Source organism: Neophocaena asiaeorientalis, unplaced genomic scaffold (assembly GCF_003031525.2).
Source record: "Neophocaena asiaeorientalis asiaeorientalis breed wild unplaced genomic scaffold, Neophocaena_asiaeorientalis_V1.1 scaffold91, whole genome shotgun sequence".
In the NCBI taxonomy this organism is placed as follows: Eukaryota; Metazoa; Chordata; class Mammalia; order Artiodactyla; family Phocoenidae; genus Neophocaena; species Neophocaena asiaeorientalis.
Genome location: NW_020173198.1, coordinates 7128322 through 7140994, shown reverse-complemented (window position 1 = coordinate 7140994; position 12673 = coordinate 7128322).

Sequence of the window (12673 nt, the reverse complement as noted above, 5' to 3'; positions counted from 1 at the left end):
GCACTCAGCAATAAGAGACCACACACATGTGGCACTCTCTTCTACATCATGTTTCCATGGACCAGGAGAGAGGTACTGAGCCGAGGCTCTCATTTTTCTTTCCTTTTTTCCTTGCACATCGACCTAAGCCCTTTCATCTTTGCTTCATTCTTCTGATTTTACTTTATTTCAGGCCAAAGTCCTTTTGGCTTGTAAGATTTTAAAATTCGGGTTGAAGGAGCAATAGAGAACCCTTTGGTCTCTAGACTTATCCGTGTGCTCCATCACAGCTTTACTGTAACTCTCTCTAGGAGTATCAGGAGTGACCTAGCCTAATAATAACCAGTAATCAAATGAAACACTATATTTACCCGTTGCTGCTGTTTCTCCTTTATGTGGCCTCTGCAGGAGCCTCATGTGGAGTTGGGAGTTTAAGACAAGGTAGGATTTGGGTGTTCTTGGCTTCTGGACCTTAACGTCATCTTCTTAGGGTGACCAACCATCCTGGTTTGCCTGAGACAGGGCTCTTCTGGGACATGAGACTTTCAGTGCTGTAACTGAGAAAGTTCCAGGCACACTGGGATTAGTTGGCCACCCTACCTTTCCACCATTCAAATCTTGCCCTGATTTATAACACAGATTAGAGGTATTTGAAGAGTTCTTTTCTATAAACATTAATGAATAGGCCCACTGGAAATTGTAATGGTTGACTAAATACTGAACTTCTAAGAGAGGAGAAGGAAACACTTTTCTTCTTTTTGGTAATACTGTAGGAAAAGGCAACAGACTATCTTTAAATACAATAACATGGGTGAAAAAATTATTTTGAGTTACTCTTCCATCAACTCCCTTCTAACCACTGTATGAGAAGATTATAGGAAAAACACCAAGACTAGTGGACTGTGGGTTCCTTTTATGCAAAGTCAACTCTTCTGGGTCACAGTTACCCGGCAACAAAATAAAAGTAGTTATTTATAAATTGTATTAAAGATAGAAAGCATAATGCTGTATTATTTTTTTAGAATTTTGGTTCTTTTCCCAGCAGGAAAAAAAAAAAATGCTGGGATGATATTTTGAAGCACATTTAAGGTTTCTACAAAGAAGCCCCAGTTCCAAAGACTAAGACCACCCAAGGTTAAATTTCAAGAAGAAATTTTTCATGAGACTTGTAAAATTTCAGAGCTGGATGAAATCTAAAAGCATGTTCAGTGTTTCCATTTTCCAGATGAAGAAATCAAGGACTCAAAGGCTTATGGACTTTCCCAGAGTCACATAACTAGGTCTCAGGACACTCAATGTAGAAAAGAATGTCTTTGACAAATAGGCCTTGGAGAGTTTTTGGCCTAGGACAGTTGTTCAAATTCTATAGCCACTTAAACGAATCTTTCTTCAACTAATCTCCATCTACTTCAATTCATCCAGATCATTTCTGCCAAAGTAATCTTGACACAAAAGAAACTTTTCACTTCGTTATTCGAGTTCCTGTCACGCCAGCAGTCTACAGAATGAAATCCAAACTTCTTTAGCATAATACTGAAAACCCTTAACGAGCTGGCTTCAGGCTGTCTCCTCAGCCTTACTTCCCATCATTCTCCCTTTTCGCTTTTTACTGATAAATCAGCCTATTCTCCATTCTTTTACTACCCTCGCTCTCTGTCTTAGCTGTGCCTGTATGACCTCCCCCTTGCAGTTTCTTTAATCCCTCCTCTATTTGAAATAATCTAATTTTTTGTGCTTTGTTTCTCTTTTGCTTGTTCCTCTGTAACAGAACTTACTAGAGGGGAATCGACTGCCTGGCTTCAAGTCTCAGTTCCACAATAAAGCACTTAATAAATCACTTAACCTCTGTGCACCTTGGTTTTCTCATCTGTAGACCAGGCCTGATAGTACCTACCTTATAGGGTTATTGTTGGTTTAAATGAGATAAAGTGTGGAAAGTTCTTGGTACAAAGTAAGCCTCCGAGTGTTAGCTGCTGATGTTATTAAACACTTCTCTATAACTAGATCATAAACTCTTGAACTCAAGGAACGTGGCTTTCTCATAGTCCAGAGACCTGACACAGTGCTTTACACATGAATTATCATGATTAAATTTGGGGCTAGGTTATAAAGGAAAATTATGAAACTACATTTCCTGGAGATGTGAAAGGCCCAGTCACCTGTCTTCCAGGATTGTTTCAGTGAAATTTTTCCTGAAAGCAGAATCTTGTATAGATCATCAGCCTTTATAAGTAAGTGTGGTTATTTTACTGGTAAGTATTTGACTGTATAATATGCCAGTCTTGCTGACCTCCTTAGGATTTCTCTGGACTCAAGACCCTTTACTACTAAACTCACAGCGCTCTAATATTGATACTTATACAAAGGACCAGGATGATGCAAGTACCCTGTGGATCCTGAAGAGAACCCTCTGGAGGCTCCTTCAAGCTTGTGGGTTCTCCGTTCTCTTGAAGCCATCCATACATTTGGTATGTTTTGCAGAGACTTGGTTCTGCCAAGATGGTTTTAATTATTTCTGCTAAAAGGAACGGACTCAAGGATTTGATCTCATTTTAGATGTGGTTATCCCCAACTGGCCATCTTATGGCGCATTTTAGATACTTTCAATGTGTTTGGTCACCATTAAATAAATCTCTATTTATTATCTCTTGGGGCAAGTCAGTAAAATAAATACCATGTCCTGGCTCTGGTACTCTTTTCATGTTGTTTAAATACTTAATTTAGTTGTATAAGACAATTCAAGTATTTTCTTTAATAATAATAAAAAAAAACCTTTCTTTTACATTGCTTTGTTTTCTATGGCTAAATACAAATGCAGTTGAAGAACCACCCAAAAAAACCCCTTCCACTATCCACTCTAGGGGAAAAAAAATAATCCACATATCTAAGAAAGTTTTTTGCTACCTCATCTTCTACATATTTTGCTAATTAATTAGTGAGAGCAAAATGGACTTGTGTGTTGCAGTCACACACACCACTCAAATACTTTACCTCATTTCTGCTTTCTGGGTCATTAGTAACTTTTTTTTGGGGGGGGGCTGTGTTGGGGGCCTTCTCTAGTTGCGGCGAGTGGGGGCTACTCTTCGTTGAGGTGCACCGGCTTCTCATTGCGGTGGCTTCTCTTGTTGCGGAGCACGGGCTCTAGGCATGCGGGCTTCAGTAGTTGCGGCGCGCAAGCTCTAGAGCGCAGGCTCAGTAGTTGTGGCGCATGGGCTTAGTTGCTCCGTGGCACATGGGCTCTTCCCAGCCCAGGGATCAAACCTGTGTCCCCTGAATTGGCAGGCGGATTCTTAGCCACAGTGCCACCAGGGAAGTCTCAGTAACTTTTTCTCTTGTCCTAAGTGCTACTATGGAGAAGGAAGTTAACATGACCCTAAACTGGGACAAAAGAATTTTTTTTTTACAGTAACACCTGTCTGTAACTGTTTTCTAATGAATATAGGAAATTAAAAGTTCCCTCCCACACAATCCACCTTCCAGAGAGTACCACTGTTGACAGTTTATTAGGTATTCTTCCAGACATTTTGGTTTCTTTACGGTGTGTATGTGTGTGTATGGTGTGTTTATGTGTGTGTGTGTGTGTGTGTGTGTGAGATGGGTGTGTCCTGTTCAGTTGTTTTAACAAAAGCAAGATCATATTATACATAACTACCACTACTTTCTTTTTTAACTTATGATGAATATCTTTCAGTGTCAGTAAATATAGATCTTCCTCATTTTTAATGGCTGTATAGTATAGATAGATACCTCTATTACACACTGTAGAGATATAGATGTATTTCTCTTCCCCTGTTATTGTACATTTAAGTTGTTTCCAAGTCTTTGCTCTTACAAATAATGCTGCTCTGAACTTAGCCCTTAGATGACAGAAACCTCCGAAATATCATAATAAAACTGAAGCATATCAAGAACTCTATTAAGGCAATTCATATTTTTTGAAAAACTGTGGTTAACAAATAGTGGCATTCGTAAGAGTCTAGAGAAAGAAACTAACATTAAATTCATGTTGTGTTTTTCCATCTGTCATCTTAATTAATACTCCTCCTATGAAGTAGGAGATGGCATTGTATAGATTAGAAAACACTAAGGATCACAAGGGTGAGCTATTTACCCAAAGTTCTATTGGGGCATCTGGGTTTCAAACCTAGGTTCCCTGACTTCAAATCTAGGACTGCTTCTGCTGTCCCACATTGCCAGTTTGGCTAGTCTAAACGAAATAAAAATAGCTTGTCCCGGTTGCATGATTCCTTGGCTCAGACATGAGCAGCTAAATCTATGGTTTGCTGCTTCTGGATGTGAATGCAAGCAACCATAAGAAGTAGTCTCTACTTGTGAATATTACATATTTTGTTGAAAGAAAAAAATTATGTAAGTTATTAAGTTGTGTTTAATCTGCCATCATTCCCTGCTCATTGTCAAGATTTCTGCAATCATTGCTCAGTGGTATTTTATAGCACTTACTTCCTTGACTGGTGAATTATACCATGTTATCTATTGGTTTTATCAGAACCCTTTTGAGAATTGAGCACCCAGGGAAATTTTTCCAAAGAAGCTATCTCCTATCCTCCCTGTAGCACTTTAAAAAATCAACTAGATCCCTTCTTCCTTGTTGGTAGGAAATCTATTGGCCATTGGGGATACCCTAGGGTTGTGCGCAGATCCATGGCTGAAACTTTAGAAAGTCCCCTCTGGTCGTTTGTCATTTGCCTATACCCATTGCTGCTGAAACATCAACTGTTCCGGGCCGAATGGTGCAGTAGTTCTACAGTACCCAATCCCACGCTTGGGGCATGGTAACCTTTGGTGAGCTGTGAGCCCCTATGCCTCTGGACTTTCTTCCTGTATGTACCGAGGACCCATTTCCTTTCAGGTCTTGCCATCTCACCACTGTTGCTACCAAACACGGGGCAGGTCCCTCCTCCCTCTGATTTTTCAGATCTGATTTCTTGACCTCTGTTTATCTGGGGACTGTTCTCTCCCCTTTGGCTTTCCTCAGTCTTGTTTGCCTAGTGTCCCCTTCTTTGTTTGGTTAAACAAAACAAAACAAATAAAACAACAAAAACAGCTCTTTTCATGGGGCTGGTTTCACCCTCTGGCTCCAGGACTAGGTGCAGAAACCAGGTCTGGCCAATTAGAGTCACAGTGATTGGTTCAAGAATGAGCATGTCCTGTGACTAAGCCAAGCCTGGGACTTTGCTGGAACTCCTGGAAAAGAGTTGTTCTCTTTCCTTTACAGTGCTAAAAGCTATGGAGGGGAAAGCTTAGTGCTGATGTCCCAAGTTTACCAACCACTCCTAAAGAGCCTACCTAAGAATAAAGCCATCACAGAAGAAAAGAAGCTGAGAAGTGGAGACAGATTTCTGTTAACATTTTAGCCTTTGGATCAAGCCATGCCTGAAGCCAGAACTATCCCTGGATTTTTCTTTTATCTGATCACATAAATTCCCTTTTTCCCTTAAGCCAGTTTGAACTGGGTTTCTGTCTCTTTTAACTGAAAGAATCTTTATATACCTTCCCACTTTCCTCTTGACATTAAACACATCCCTCACATCCCGTGCTTTGGCACGTCACTTTATAATCTTTCAGGTAGCTTAGGCTTTTACAAAAGACAGAAAAAAACTGTTGACTTCAAGCCACTTCTTTTTTTTTTTTGCTGTACGTGGGCCTCACTGTTGTGGCCTCTCCCGTTGCGGAGCACAGGCTCCGGACGCGCAGGCTCAGCAGCCATGGCTCACAGGCCCAGCCGCTCCGCGGCATGTGGGATCTTCCCAGACCGGGGTACGAACCCATGTCCCCTGCATCGGCAGGCGGACTCTCAACCACTGCGCCACCAGGGAAGCCCCAAGCTGCTTCTTAAAAAGCACCTGCAACTGCTTGAAATGGAGGAAAGAAATAGAGCAAAATACAAAATAATACCTAAAGAAATATATCACACAATAATATTGTCTTAGCCTGTTTGGACTACTATAACACCACAGACTTAAGTGGCTTATAAAAAACAAATTTAACTAGATGTTAACTAGAATTATTGTGGTGATCATTTCCCAATATATACATATTATGTTGTACACCTGAAACTAATGTAATGTTATATGTCAATTATACCTCAATTTTAAAAAAAAGGGAAAGAGGATTTTTTTTTTTTTTTTTTTTTTTTTGGCCATGGCGCGAGCAGCTTATGGGATCTTAGTTCCACAACCAGGGGTCGAACCTGGGCCCTTGGCAATGAGAGTGCAGAGTCCTAACCACTGGACCACCAAGCAATTCCTGAAAAGAGGAATTTTAGATGCTGAAAACAAAACCATCAGTCACCATTATCTGCTCATTTTAACACATGAAGATAATAGGGACTAAATATAACACATCACTACAGTATTTATCAAAAAGCTAAAAGATCTTTGGAATTCAATTTTTTCAGACAAAAAAATCAATGAGGTGCCTACACTATATATTATGTAACATTCCCATCAGAGAATGAAGCAGTATTCCGTAATCACAAAACATCTAAATATTCACATTAAAGGGAACAAATAAAGACTGTAACTAGCCTCATGCCAGTTCAAGTCAGGCTTTGCCATGAAATGAGCGTGCTGTGAACCTAAGATACAAAACAATATTCACTGCAACATCACGTTTTAAACATTTATTTCTCACAGTTCTGGAGGCTGGAAGTTTGAGATCAGGGTGCCAGCACAGTCAGGCAAGGGCCCTCTTCTGGGTTGCAGACTTCTCATATCCTCACATGTTGGAAGGGGGCTAGGGAGCTCTGTCAGCTCTCTTGTATAAAGGTGCTAATCCCATTCATGAGGGCTCTGCCCTTATGACCTAATCACCTCCTGAAGACCCCAACTCCTAATACCATCACATTAGGGGTTAGGTTTTTAACACATGAATTGCGGGGTGGGGACACAAACATTCAGATCACAGCAAATATATTTTGAGTAATGGGAACAGTTTAGAGCTCCTAAATAAAGACCAGAGGTAAGGTGACCCATCACGTCCCAAGAACCTAAGGTAAGAGGAAAAGAAATTCCTACTGTGCTCTGATTCCTTACGTGGGGCCAATCGTGAGCTATATACAGCCTGAGGAGAACTGAGAAAGATGGTACCAGCACGAGCTTTCTCCTTGGCTGGTCATACAGCCTGAAAATCGTACTCTGCTTTATCCATCTGGCACAAATACGTCCAGAACATGTGTCATGTAAACTCAAGTAGAAAAAAGAGCTTTTCAATGTTAGGTTTTACTTCTTGTAAAATGTTGAAAACCCATGTATCCAGGAGCAAAGGACGTTGTGAAGGTGATAAGCCATGTATCTTGAGCCCCTGTGTCTACAAAAATGGTGTCTCAAAGTTAGCCAGCCCTTCTATCCAGGATTTCCAGTAAGGTGGGCACGAGGACACTTACCTCTTGCTCACAGAGTAGCCTTTGGTTGGTTGCTTCCCTCTTCTGACTTCCTTACCTCTTTCTGAGCTCCCTCCTCTTCTGCCTTGTTGGTGCTGACCAAATGCCATGATTTACACCCCGTGACTCTTCTGCCCAGAGCGACTGGTGGTAGGTAAGCTGTCTCTATTTTGAAGGGTTTTGTTGTTTCTGATCTGGCCTATAGGAGGCACTGGGGTCAACATCTGAAGGGCTTCTCTACCAGACAGTGACTACCACAAGTAGCACATGTTCTAAATTATAAATTAAGGATTCAGAAGTGAAGGTTGTGATTTGAGAAATGACCTGGATAAGAAAAACTAAGTGCAGTTCCCTTAGCCACTACAAGCTAGCTGACATTGAGCACATCACTTCATCTCTCCTGATTTCCATAGAAGGAGTTGGAAAGGTCCCCAGCTGTGGACTAAGGGCTGGTTACATCATAATCACCTGGGGCCATTGTTAAATATTCATGTTCCTACACTTTGCTACAGTTCTGTATCAATCTCCCAGATGGGAATGTACGTACGTTTTCTTAGCAAACAACCCAGATCATTCTGATGGGCACCTGGGTTTGGGAACCACAGCAGTAGATGATCACTTGTTATGCTAAGAGGTCACTGAGTCTGCTGCTGTGTTAGCCTGGTTTGGGTGGAGATGGACCTGGCAGGGGTGAGGGACTGCCAGACCTCTCCCAAGGAGTGTGTCTGGGGGGCTCTGCGGAGGAAGAGAAGGTTACCACCTTTCACGTGTGTCGCAGGTTCTCTGCTGTCTTTCTTCAGTTCCTACCACGGGAAGGCAGCACGCACCAGGGCTCCACTGGTCTAAACCACAGTTTTCTGCTGACCCAAAGGTTCTAAAAATAGAAAAGATGTGCAAATCCTGCTCCCCAGCCTTTGCGGGGGCAGAGAAAAGCAGAGTGCCCAGGGAGAGGTTGTTATGAACGACAAAGTGGTAATTTCTTCCCAGGGGTGAGGAAGGTTCTTCCCTGTCCCTGCCTCAAGCTGCAATGGTGCAGTCTGTTACCTTGGAGACCAGCAAACACTTCCCGACAGGGCAAGCTTCCCTGTTGAGATGCTTGGAGGAGCTTGGAGGAACTAGAAGTGGGAACCAGCGAAAACAGTCCTGGGATGACCAGGGGCCCTTCTCCCAAAGATGGAGAAATAAATGGAGAAATGCAGGTGAAGTTGAGAGTCACAAGCGTTGACAGGGTGATAAAAGAGTGGGCGGGGGGAGGCCCAGACTCTAAGCTCTGGACTAAGTGAGAAAGATTTAGGGAGCCTGGGTCTGAAGCACCCGCTCCCTACCTGCCAGACATTGTGCTACATGCTGGGGGTGCAACAGCAGACAAGGAAGTAATGGGGCTGCTCCCGAGAAGGTCTGTGACAACTTGGTAAGAGACGGCCAGGAGGCAGCGATAGGAGGGAATGATTTCCTCCTTGGGGGTTGGGGGGCAGCAAATGGGGTTCAGGAAAGACTTCCTGGGTTTTCTTGTCAAACAAAAAGGGCAAAGGGCAATTCTAGAAGTAGGTCCAACTTGAACAAAGAAGAGTATGAATTAGCAAGGTGTGTGTAGGTAGGGGTTACCAGGGTGTGTAGAAGGATGCAGGATGAGGTAGAGAGGTAAGCAAAGAATAGATCCAAATGGAATGAAAAGCCTTGTGAAGAAGGTTTGACTTGCTTGTCCACGGTACTGAGAAGCCATGGCAGGGTTCTAAACAAGTAGTAACATGAACAATTCTGCATATCAGAAAAATCGTTCTGGCAGCAGGCTGTAAAATGGATTGGATGGGGGAAAGACTGGAGGTTATTAGGCAGTTAAAAATACAAACGCTGGGGGTGGCTTTATCCTGGATATTTAGGAGAATCCTAGATCTAGCTGTTAGCAAATCAGGAAGTTAGCTGAAGATTTTCTTTTATCCACTAATCAGGGCTACCTCTCTCCCTTTGACAAGATGCCATCTCCTAAGGACCGGCTTGCATATTCTCTTCCCCTCCTGTGACCAGTCTCCCAAGGTAATGTGGCCCACCTTTCTCTAAACTCTGGACCTGCCCTGAGTACATTTATTCAACAAATGTTTTTTTAGCAACTACTATGTTCTAGGCAACGTTTACATAAAACTGTTCTAACAGTGAACATAACTAAGTCCCTGCCCTCATGGATCTTACTTCTAGTGGATTGATGGATGAGGGAGAGTGGGCCAGAGACAGATAATAAGTACATATATAGAACATCAGATGATGAAACGTGCTACAGAGAAAACAAAACAGGGGCAGGGAGGTACTGTCTGAGATGGGGTAATCAAAGAAGACCTCTCTGATAAGGTTTCATTTGAGCAAAGGCCTGAGGGTAAGGGCTGTCCAGCTCTGCCTACGAGCTCTCTCTGGCACCTAGCATGCACTCTATAAACGTGCGTGGAATGAACGAGTGCTTGTGTCATATGCAGAAGTTCTTGAGGATGCAGCAGATTTCGAAATGGTATCCTGCACTCCTATAGCCCTTTGTATATTACAAAGCTCTTGTACGTTCTCCATTTCATTTGATCCTCCTGACGGTGGAGTTGAAGTAGGCAGGGCAGTTACTATTATCCCCATGCCATTCTGTAGATGAAGAAACCAATGGTTCCGTGCTCCTTCTAGCACACCACATTGTTTTGCTAGTTTTATGCAACCCAAACACCCCTCTATTGGCCAACACAAGTCATCCCAGAATCCAGTCGTGCAAGCCTCTGAATTCATTAGGTTGTTTTGTTAATCACTCACTGAAAAGAGGGAACTAAGACTGCGGGATGTCCAGTGTTGATGAGGTATTTCTATTCCAGCAGTCTCTGCCACAAGAGTCTCCCAGCAAAGCATACTGAAGTGAAACCGCTTTTTCTTTTTTTGATACATTGTCACATTATCTTGGTGCTTCTCAAGAGAAAATTCCTCTGAATAAGAGATTAAAGACCCCAAAGAGAAAAGCAAGTTGCCGAGCCATCATTAGGCTATTTAATTTAATGGTTTCATAAGAACACACACTCCATGTTGAAGCCGCCACTCCATCTGGCGTTTCTCACTTGTGGTGTTTTAGACAATATTTTTTTTGTTGCAAGTAACAAGAAATATAAATGAGGTCACTTGGGCTTCCCTGGTGGCGCAGCGGTTAAGAATCCGCCTGCCAATGCAGGGGACACAGATTTGAGCCCTGGTCGTGGAAGATCCCACATGCCGTGGAGGAACTAAGCCCGTGCGCCACAACTACTGAGCCTGCGCTCTAGAGCCCACGAGCCACAACTACTGAGCCCATGTGCCACAACTACTGAAGCCCGTGTGCCTAAGAGCCTGTGCTCTGCAACAACAGAAGCCACTGCAATGAGAAACCCACACACCACAACGAAGAGTAGACCCCGCTCGCCGCAACTAGAGAAAGCCCGTGCAGCAACGAAGACCCAATGCAGCCAAAAATAAATACATTTATAATAAATAAATAAATGAGATCGCTTAAGCAAAAAGGAAGGGAATTAGAAGGAACAAGTATCTCATGGAACCCAAGAGCAGAAAGTGAAGTCAGTTCTTCAAGAACTGAGGTTTACCTTCCCTCCTCAGAATATTTACTGTCTTCCAGTCCCTCTCGCATAACTTACAGTCTAGTGGGAGAAAGATGCCAATTCTTAAAAATCACACTAGTAAATGTATTATTCTAAATTAAGATAATTACTTTTAAAGAAAGGAGCACAGTTCTATGACAGTTTACATAACACAAAGGAACCTGGAATAGAGTGGGATGGTAGGGAAGACTTCCTAGAGGAAGTAACATTTGAGCTGAAATGTCAAGGATGAGTGGTTGGGGGGAGGGGAGGAAAATGTTCCAGAGCAAAGCCAGCACATGAAAAGGCCCTGCGATTAAAGGAACCGTACAGCATTCTAGGAACTGAAGGGGAACAGGGTTGTCGAACACTGAAGCAGCGAGCAGTGGTGGAGTGGGAAAGCTGGAGAGGTAGGTGGGCAGCAGCCAGAGCTTGCGAGCCTCGTATGCCATCTTATGGATCTTAGTCTTTATCCTAGAAATAAAGGGAAGCCTTTGAACAGCTTTGAGCAGGAGGGAGAAGAGGGGGTGTGACCTAGGATTTGTGGGGGGGTTTGGCTGCATGGTGCGGCTTGTGGGATGTTAGTTCCCCAACTAGGGATTGAACATGACCCTCAGCAGTCAGAGCGTGGAGTCCTAACCACTGGGCCGCCAGGGAATTCCCTGGATTTGGTGGTGGTGGTGGTGGTGGGGTGTTTATTTATTTATTTATTTTTGGCTGCGTTGGGTCTTTGCTTGCTGCAACTAGAGGAACCCTGCGCACAGCAACAAAGACCCAATGCAGCCCCCCAAAATAACTAATTAGTTAAAATAAAATAAAATAAGATACTTTATAAAAACAAAAAGGTCTAAGCTCAAAAGACACCTTCACTGATCACCTGACCTATGCAAAGCAGATTCCTTTCCTGATTACTATCATATTATCCTGTTTACTTCCTTCACAGTACTTTCCACAATTTGTTATTACTATATTTACATCACTCTCCCCCTCTGGGAGGACAAGGACGATGCCTAGCTCAGTGATTGTCAGCTGGGGACAACTGTGCTCCCCAGGAGACATTAGGCAATGTTTAGAGACGTTTTTGGTTGTTACAACTTGCAGGGGGGCAGGGTTGCTACTGGCATCTGATAGGTAGAGGCCAGGCGTGCTGCTATGCATCCTTCAATGCACAGGAAAGCCTCACGACAAAGCATTAGCTTGTCCAAAATGTCGAAAGTGCTGAAGTCGAGAAACCTTTGTTATCTTGTTCACTGTTGTATCCTCAGCATCTAGCACAAAGCCTGATACCTAGTAGGTGTTCAATAAGTATTTATTGAATGAATGAATTAAAGAACAGTTGAGCTGTTGTCTATATGCTGCACTTACCCTTTTCTTTTCTGGTATTCTTTTCCTCCTTAGGAAAATAAGCATTGGGTGTTTTTATAATGGCCACACAAACTAGTCATATCTTCCATGGTCAAGATAATAAGTTTCTGGAAAATCATTGGTAAGCATCTTCTCTGACTTTCCAAATGAAAACAACAACAACATTTTGTTCACGGGAGTTGAGGGGGAAATACCTGCCTTTAAGTGAGACTGGGTAAATGGTCGATGCCTCATCTTATACCTGAGGGCTTCAGTTACCTAACTACCAAAACAATAGAATAAAATGTCTTATGAGCCTGGAGTCCACATTTTATCGGGATCTACACAGGAAACTTGCCCA